The following is a 10,123-nucleotide window of genomic DNA, read 5'->3' on the forward strand; positions in this document are numbered from 1 at the left end:
AGCTTTAAGCAATCATGTCCATATGACATTTCGCCATGAAATTCCCAACCGACACAAGAGTAGGGTGTGCCTTTGGAAATCAAAGGGAATCTCAAGAGTGTTACAACTCTTCAATTACTAAAGCAAAGAAGGGTGGCGAGCAAGTCATCATCTATTGGTCTCTCACCTCTCCACTAGTCTTGCATGAATATCTCAGAAGAAGAAGGAGAAATGAGAATCTAATTTGACCAATAGAGTATATTTTTTTTATATGATTAAATGTATGATGGTCGAGGATAAACCTTATAGTTTATCTGAACAACGATGATTAAGGACAAATAAGATCATTCATGCGACCAGTAGAGCTTTTGATTAAAATGTACGCAAAATGTGGGGTTTTCAGAGATGGGCTCAAGGTATTTGATGAATTGACTGACATAAACCTTGTTTCTTGGACTTTGATGATCTCAGGCGCGGTTCAAAATGGAGAGCATGAGTTGGGTTTTAAGTTTTATGTGAAATTGGTAAGAAGTGGGTTCAAACCAAATGAATTCAATCTCGGAAGTGTATTGAAGGCATGTGCTACAGTGGGAGCCTATGAATTTGGTTTATGTGTTCATTGTTTAGCTGTGAAAGTGGGTATTGAACAAAACTTATATATGGGTGGTTCTATTTTAAACATGTATGCTAAGTTGGAAGACATTCAATCGGCTGAAAAGTGTGTTTGGGTCTATGCCCAATCTTGTTGTTGGTTGTTGGAATGCTATGATTGGAGGATACATGCATTGCAGACAGGGAATTGAAGCCTTAAACATTCTTTCTTTAATGCTACATAGAGGTATAAGCATCGATTGCTTTACCTTTGTCAGTGCTCTCAAGAGTTGTTCTGTTATGGGAAATGTGGATTTTGGAAAACACATTCACGGATTGATAATCAAAAGTGATGTAGAATATAGTAGTTTATTAGTGAATTGTCTCATGGAAATGTATTTTCAGGAATGATAGGCAGGACTTTGCTTTGAAGGCTTTAAATATGATAAGAAATAAGGATGTTATATCATGGAATACTATGTTTTCATTCCTCGCTTAAGGTAAGAATGGTGGAAAAGATATTGCGAGCTTGTTCCACTCTTTTTCTGCTAGAAGGAATGAACCCTAATCACGGAACTTTCTCGGTCCTGTTCCGACTATGTGGAGAGGTGTTTGGCATTGATCTTGGACTTCAATTCTACTGCTTTGCTATAAAATATGGACTTCAAGATAGAGTGAACATTACAAATTCGCTTATCAATATGTTTTCTAGACGTCAGGCTATGGAGAAGGCACGTCTATTATTTGAAAATATGCTTTCTAAGGACATAACCATGTGGAATCAGTTGATTTTGGGGTATTTTTAAATCATTGTTACGAGGAAAGCCTAAAGATTTTTGATAAATTATGGAGCTTAGGAGTTGAATAAAATGAATATACCTTCTCAAGCATATTAGAAGCTTACTTTAAAAGTGAAAACCAATGGAATTTTAGGCATATTCATTGTGCCATTATTAAGTGTGGTTTCTCTTCCTATGGATACTTGTGCAGTTTACTAATTAAGGGGTATGTTGATTTTGGGTTATTAGATGATTCCTTTCAATTTTTTAACGAGTGTGATAGACTAGATTATGTGTCTTGGGGGACTATGATATCTGCATTGGTGCATCAATAACATATTTGTGAAGCTATAAAACTGTTAAACACTCTAATGAAAGATGGTGGAAAGCTTGATGAGTTTATTTTGGGCAACATTCCGAATTATTGCATGAGTTTATTTTGGGCAACATTCCGATTTATTGCGCTACTTTTTCTGGTTATAACCTAACGAAAACTATCGATTCTCGTCATCAAAATTGGATTTGAAACACATGTATTTTTTGCTAGTGGCCTTATAGATGCTTATGCAAAATATGGGGACATTGGTAGTGCAAAAATGACATATAGCAAGTTGTTTGGACTCAATGATGTGGTTGTATTCAATACCGTGATCATGGCTTATGCTCATCATGGTCTTACAACAGAAGCCATGAAAATCTTTAAGACAATGAAGTCAGCTAACCTACAACCTAGCCAAGCTACATTTGTCTCAGTTATATCTGCTTGTAGTCACATGGGTCTTGTTGACAAAGGCCTTGTCTTGTTTGAGTCTATGCTCTTAGATTATAAGATGGAACCATTTCAAGATGTTTATGGTTACGTAGTTGATTTTCTCTCAAGAAATGGATACCTCGAAAATGCTAGACACATAATCAAAGAAATGCCCTATGATCCATGCCCTACAATATTGAGATCCTTGCTTAGTGGTTGTAGGATACATGGGAACAAAGAGCTAGGTGAATGGTATGTTGAGAAGTTAATTAAGTTGCAGAGGATGATGCGTCATACAAACTATTGTCGAATGTTTATTCTGAAATGGGTCTTTGGGAAGATGCTAGAAAATCAAGGAGTATGGTTGAAAGGGGTGTTTCAAAAGAGAGAGGAAGTAGTTGGATTGAGATATAGCAAATGAATTAGATGAAATTTTGACATGTTCATATCTTTTTCTTACATGATTCTTTAGTGTAGATCCTTAAATAGAATAAGAATGTTTATATATTAATATACACATAACCAAATAAAAGCATAATTCTTAGCAACATAATTCTATTGTTTGCATAGATATAAGAATACACAACGCATGCATGGGAAGAGTATACATGTTAAAGTAATAATACATTTTTAAAATATGGGGTAATTAAAATGAAATACCATGAATCTTAATATAGGAAATATATTTCATCCCTATTTAAAATTTAAACATAAAAATAATTCAAAGCATAGTCTTCATAATTTTAATGTAAAATTTAGATTCAAAATGATCTTCACTAATAAAAAAATAACTATATTTTTCTTATTTAATTTATTTAGTAAACAATGAGTGGGAAGTGAATATGCTTATAATGGTTTAAAATTACCAAGTAGGATAAATTTTGTTGTTTTATAATAACAATAATTACCGGTCATAGTATAATATATAGTAATACATTTCTTCTTACAAATAGGAAGTTCAAGATCAAAATTTCCACTCCCAATATCCAAAAAAATAAAAACCCCAAAAACAAAAAGTCAATTTGCCCTTCAGTATAAGTTGTATGGAGCCTATATTATCCCATCACATTTTGTCTTCAAATATTTTTTTAATTATCAAAATCATTTTTCTTTTAACCGGAATTAATTATATTAGTTTGAATTTATTCTCCAAACTTTTTCATCAATAAGGTTGTCTAAATAATTTAAATTATTTGGTGAATAATTGGTGAATGAGATGTTACATAATTTAGTATTGAAAATACAATAAACTCCTAGTGAAAATGATGTGGGTATACAAGTAGGGTTGACAATTTATGGAAACGTGTCAGATTCGTGTCGACACGATTATGACACGACATGATTAAGGTAAACACGAACACGACACGATTATTAAATGTGTCAAAAATACGAACACGAACACGACACGATTATTAAACGAGTCACGACACGAACACGATAACACGATTATGACACGATTAATCATAATTATATGAAAAAAATCATAAAACCTATGCAAATTATTCATGTTATCGTGTCTGACACGATTATGACACGACACGATTATTAAACGGTTCAACACGATTATGACATGACACGATTATTAAACGTGTCAAAAACTCAAACTCAAACACGAACACGACACGATTATTAAACGTGTTGTGTTCATATTTACCTTAATCGTGTCGTGTCGTGACCCAAATTACCACCCCTATATACAAGTTAGATAAGCAAGATGCCATAATGAACTTTAGTACATGTAAGAAAATTAAAAAACTCATGACTTGATTTGTTAGTGACATTAAATTTTTTTATTGTGACACTGTGAAAGTTTAATTGTTATTATTATTAGGAAAATTTGTTGTATAAATTAGTAAGTTGTTTAAAAAGGTTTTTGCGACAAAAATTAGTAAGTAGTATAAAATGTTGTACTTAAGTAATTTTTTTTTGTGGCAAAAGTCAATAAGCAATCTAAAATGAAATGTTGCACTTAAATCACTAAGTAATTTTTTTATCTTACAAAAGTCATATTTTATACCAATTTTATCTTAATTTTAATTAATTAATAAAAATCTAAAAAGTACATTTCTAATTGAAAAAATATTTGAAATAAAAAAATTCTAACATTATTTAATTTTATTTAGGCTAAGTTTTAGAAAATTATACAACTTAAATTGAATTAAAACTTAGTTTAATTAAAATTAAATAATTTTTTCATGTTAACACATTTAAAATGATTTTTTTATTTTAAAATAGATTTTAAATCATTTTTATTATTTTTTTTTATCAAGAAGGAAAAAAAACTTCATTGAACAAAACAGACATATACAAACAAGGCCATAGCCCAAACCGAAACCAACTAACAGTCAAGAACCCACTCTCACATTACATATAATTGGAGCTTCTTCAAGAAGAGCTTGAAAAGAGGGGCATCTTTCCTAGTATGAACCATATACAATCTATACTTCACTAAGGTAATAATTTCTTTGGCTATACTATAAGTTGTCAATGAAAAACCATCATATAAGCACCTATTCCTATTCCTCCAAATACTATATACCACAACAGCAAGAATCATGTTCAAAGTGAGACTAAAACGGTTATAAATCTCAGCACCTAAACTGACTGTCCAGGCCGAGTACATAGAAGACCAGGCAGGAAAACCAATCTAGGTGAAGATGAAACCCAACACCTTCAAGGATAAGCAACAGTCGAAAAAAAGATGCTGGTGGCTCTCCAAATGCTCATTACAGACCGGACACAGCAAGCTAGATATCTGCAGATTAGCTTTAGCAAGATTATCTCTGGTTAACAAAAATGAATTGACCACCATCCATAGCACAAATCTATGCTTAGGAAGAATAGATCGATTCCAAATAGTTCTTTTATAGGCTACTATTTGCTGGTTTAAACTACTGATATACAGCAAGGCAGGTTTAAAATTCCCAGAAAAACCAGCTGCCATCACCTCATCTTTGCTGAATTTATTTCTCAAATGGCATAGTTTTTGCCAATACCAGCTAGTGTCCGACTTCAACCCATAGCTCCAAAAGTCAGCCCCCTTCAAATAGACATGTTGAATCCATTTGACCCACAATGTATCCTGTTTATTCGTGACTGCCCAGACATACTTAGCCAGCAAAGCTCTATTCCATCTAGACCCATCTCTAAGACCAAGACCTCCAAATGCCTTGGGAAGACAAACCTGCTGCCAAGAAGCAAAGTGCAGCTTACTGCGAGTCCCCGAAGCCCCCCAAAGGAATTTTCTACACAGTTTGTCGACCTCCTTGATAATGCTCTGAGGAAGAATGAACACGTTCATCCAGAAATTTCGCAAACCAAACAGAACAGAGTGGATGAGAAGCAGCCGGCCAGCATAAGAGAGGTGCTTACTAGACCAGGTGAAAAGTTTAGTTCTCATTTTTTGAACAATGATCTCACAGTCCGAGTGCTTCCATTTAGTAGGCCTAAGAGGGACCCCAAGATAATGAAGAGGAAAGAACCCTTCAGAAAGAGTCAATAGCTGACAAATCTCTCTTTTATCCTCTATAGGAACTCCTCCAAAATAGACCATAGACTTCAAGGAATTTATTTGTAACCCAGAAGCCTCACTAAACAATCCAAGAGTACCCTTAAGAACGCTAACAGCCCCAATAGTGCCTTTGCAAAATAGAATTATGTCATCAGCAAAACACAAGTTAATCAAATTTATGCTCTTACACAATGGATGAAACCGGAAATGAGGGGACCTGGATGCCCATTGAATGCTTCTAGTCAAATATTCCATAATGATCACAAAAAGGAGCGGTGACATAGGATCCCCTTGATGTAAACCTCTTTTCCCCATAAAACTGCCCTGAACCCGGCCATTTAACAGCAAGAAATAATTGGTATTTCTGATACAGTTCATCACCCAACCTATAAACTTCATAGGAAAACAAAACGACTTCAAGAGGTTTTCCAAAAATAACCAATCAACAGTATCGTACGCCTTGCTTATGTCTATCTTTATAGCACAGCGAGGGGAAGTTATCGCTCTACCATAATTCTTAATAAGATCTTGAAGAATCATGATATTATGAGCAATAGTCCTACCACGAACAAAAGCACCTTGGTTTGACTGTATAAGAGAAGGGAGCACCAAAGCCAACCGAGAACAAAGTAATTTAGCCATGACCTTATAAAGAGTTGAACAACAGGCAATGGGCCTGAAATCAGACGCCTTAGCTGGACTTGAGACCTTAGGGATCAAAGAGATAGTCGTTTCATCCAGCTCCTTAGGAACCTTTCCTGTAGTAAATCCATGCTTGACAACTGAGCAGATGTCTTGACCAATTTCCTTCCAAAGCAGCTTGAAAAAACCTGATCCATATCCATCAGGACCGGGAGATTTAGTGCTAGGAATACTGAAAAAAGCGTTCTTTATTTCCCTGTTAGAGAAGGGAGACAAAAGAGACAGCTGTTGATCAACAGACAACTTGGGACCCAAATCAACACAGCACAGGTCCACTGAACCAGAGGCCGGTCTGGAGGAGCCTAAATGATTCTTAAAGTGCTCAACAAAATGGTCCACTACCATCTTAAAGTCATCAATTAGAACACCATGATCATTTATGTAAGAAACGATAGTGTTCTCTGTCTTACGTTTCTTTAGAAAAGCATGGAAAAAAGATGAGTTCATATCCCCCTTCCTAATCCAGTTAATCTTACTCCGTTGAGCAAGAAAACTATGATACATCTGTTCTTGTTTATGGAACTCAGCAGCCTTCTCCTTTACCACCTCCTGTAATCTGATATCAAGCGGATTAGCTTGGGCCTGAAATTGGGGATCTTGGAAATCCATCGAAGCTAACTGGTAGCCATACCCCACATCACCAATACAGTCCCTATTGAACCTCTTAAGTCTGTGCTTCAGCCTAACAAGACGAATAAAAATAGCTCTCAAACCTGCTGCTTGAACAGGGACCTCCCAGCTACTTAATACTACCTGTTTTAAATCATCATGGTTAGACCAGAAGTTATAGTATTTAAACAGCTTGCTTCCCATAGTCACCAAAGGTATATTAGATACAATACAAGAGCAGTGATCCGACACAACCTCCCACCGAAACTTAGCCAAAGTCTGAGGGAAAATGTCTAACCAATCCTCAGTAATGAAAACATGATCAATTTTTGGAAAAATCCTGGCTGTTCCTTCCTGATTATTAGTCCAGGTGAAAAATGACCCTGTAGATTTGAGAGTTTCAACATTAGCATTCACTTTCCAACCAAGAGCATCGGCCAGCTCAATACTAGTAATAGCATTACCCCCAGATCTATCACCACCAGCAAAGGGAGCATTAAAATCTCCAAGAACAATCCAAGCCTTAACTGACAGCGAGATACGAGTTAGATCCGTCCAAAGGCTTCTTCTCTTCTCTACTGTGTTGTAACCGTAAATAAAAGTAACAAAGAAACATCTCCTGTCGCCCACCATATAAACTTGACAATGAACTAACTGAGGCGAATCTTCCAACACAGTCAATCTAGCTAGCCCCTTTCTCCACAAAATTAACAATCGCCCTTCTATTATCGGACTGGAGTAGAACTCCCAATTAGGAAATTTAAGATCCATAATGTTGACGCCGTTTTTCGTCAACAGTGAAAGAAGAGAACGTAAACAATGAACAGTAATGGCCAATATAAATATGATAATACAAAACACGATTTTTACGTGGTTCAGCAGTTAAATCTACCTAGTCCACGAGTCTTTTTTTATTAAGCTCAAGATGATCTCTGAAAATTCTTCAAGGATGAATTCTTCAGAGTTTTCTCTCAAGATTCAGAAATTCGGTCCTTTACAATGGTGCATGATCTCTCTATTTATAGAGAAGATTGCAGAATACTATCCCACATACTTCGGGTAGTTACTCTTTTTGTGCAAATAAATTAAATGGCTTTAAATGCCTGTAATCCGATATAAAAGGAAACGTCCCCTGAAGACCAGGGGGCGTATAACTAATCAAATAATATCCCATGATTTTAGGGGATTTACCGTAATAAATGTAGACCACGTCTCTTATGGACAACACTTGTAGATGTTCAAGATTATTATCATATATCTCCAAGGCCTTATTCTCCCAGGTCTTACATCAACTTTCGAGCTAATGACATCTCCCGAGGTCACATGGCTTTCGAGATCGTACTCGCGTCAGGCTCGGAACCCCTGATCCGAGTTCATCCCTGAGGGTAGAACCATCTCGGGAGCTCCCCTTCGAGATTGTGTGGATTTCGAGGCCAATATATTCAAAGTCGTCTCAACTTTGCAGGCTCGATGTCTAGTCTTGAAACATACTTCAGACTTTACGAGTTCATTCGCTGTGAATCCAGCTTTTGAGGTCACATTTAACATGGCTTGAAATCTGGGTATAACATTTTGCCCCCTCAAAAGTATTTGTTCAAATCCTAAGAGAAGGAAACTTTTGAACTACTTTCTTCGGGAACCGTACCGTCATATACTTGAAAATGGACACGCGTCATTTGGGTATTGCTCATTTACGGTACTTGAGTACCTTGGAAACCTGCCCACGATCATTCGTTTGCCACCTTTTCGGTTCCATCATGTCATTGACCCCTGACCGTCGGATTTCATTAGGATTCTGGCCAATGGCCCAGATTAACCCTTTTTATCACTTTTCTCCCTTTATATATTCAAGGTCTTCTTCTTCCTCTTATTTTACACGCATCAGAAACAAAAAAGGGAAGGGACGAAACCAGAGACCAACCCAGAGAACCTCTTTCTCATGCATGTTCTCCCAGCCGAGAAAACAAAAGACCTCCGGTTTGTTCGAGTCCGTGAGCTCATATTTGCAGCCTCTCCTTCAGTCAACAATTTCTCTGCAATCGCCATTATTGTGTAAGTGTAAAGAACGCCCTAGACTAATACTTACAAAACATTCGCATAACATAGTTTATAAAAGAATACCATTCATTATCAAAGTCTCAGGGGGACTTGTTTAAAACCATGCAAGTTGGCGCCACAAGTTTTAAAATAAAACATAGATTTTTATGCAAAGTTCAAAGAAACCAAAAATTAAATAACTGAGTCCCACTGATAATTTAGGAAAAGTTTCTTAAAAACAAAACATAATTTAAATGGCGTTCTACGTTGATCGTTTTTCCGTCCATAGGATTACCCCACGCCATACACCCCATGATGAAAGAACTCCTCACGTCACCACGCGTGCCATAAAGAAATCCTATTTGCTACCTGGAAGGAAAGTAAGGGGGTGAGCTAAAAGCCCAGTAAGGAAGTACAAACAAATAAGCAAGTAAGAATACAACAAAAACAAACACTAACGTTCATCTAAATACGCCCCCTGAAGACCAGGGGGCGTATAACTAATCAAATAATATCCCATGATTTTAGGGGATTTACCGTAATAAATGTAGACCACGTCTCTTATGGACAACACTTGTAGATGTTCAAGATTATTATCATATATCTCCAAGGCCTTATTCTCCCAGGTCTTACATCAACTTTCGAGCTAATGACATCTCCCGAGGTCACATGGCTTTCGAGATCGTACTCGCGTCAGGCTCGGAACCCCTGATCCGAGTTCATCCCTGAGGGTTGAACCATCTCAGGAGCTCCCCTTCGAGATCGTGTGGATTTCGAGGCCAATATATTCAAAGTCGTCTCAACTTTGCAGGCTCGATGTCTAGTCTTGAAACATACTTCAGACTTTACGAGTTCATTCGCTGTGAATCCAGCTTTCGAGGTCACATTTAACATGGCTCGAAATCTGGGTATAACACATAAAATCCCTAATTTTATTCCCACGCAATTTAGTTTCCAATAAACCACCAATTCCAATCTTATTTCTTCTAACTATTTCTTGAACTAAATTCTGTTTATTGACACTATTCAGTCCCCTTATATTCCAACTAAGGAAAGAACACTTATCCATTAGCTAAGTTTCCTCCAGAATAGTCACCCATCCTACCGTGCACCTATTCTTGAAGTACACCATATTGATTATTCCTGTTGTGTTGCTCAGCAGCC

The 10,123-nt window shown here is 36.5% G+C and overlaps 1 pseudogene; it reads left to right on the forward strand.

Annotated features, from left to right (window-relative positions):
* The first annotated feature begins 329 nt into the window (after positions 1-329).
* On the forward strand, positions 330-2,514 carry LOC133815072 (pentatricopeptide repeat-containing protein At4g39530-like; annotated as a pseudogene).
* Positions 2,515-10,123: the final 7,609 nt, after the last annotated feature.

Source organism: Humulus lupulus, chromosome 2, assembly GCF_963169125.1.
Source record: "Humulus lupulus chromosome 2, drHumLupu1.1, whole genome shotgun sequence".
Taxonomy (NCBI): domain Eukaryota; kingdom Viridiplantae; phylum Streptophyta; class Magnoliopsida; order Rosales; family Cannabaceae; genus Humulus; species Humulus lupulus.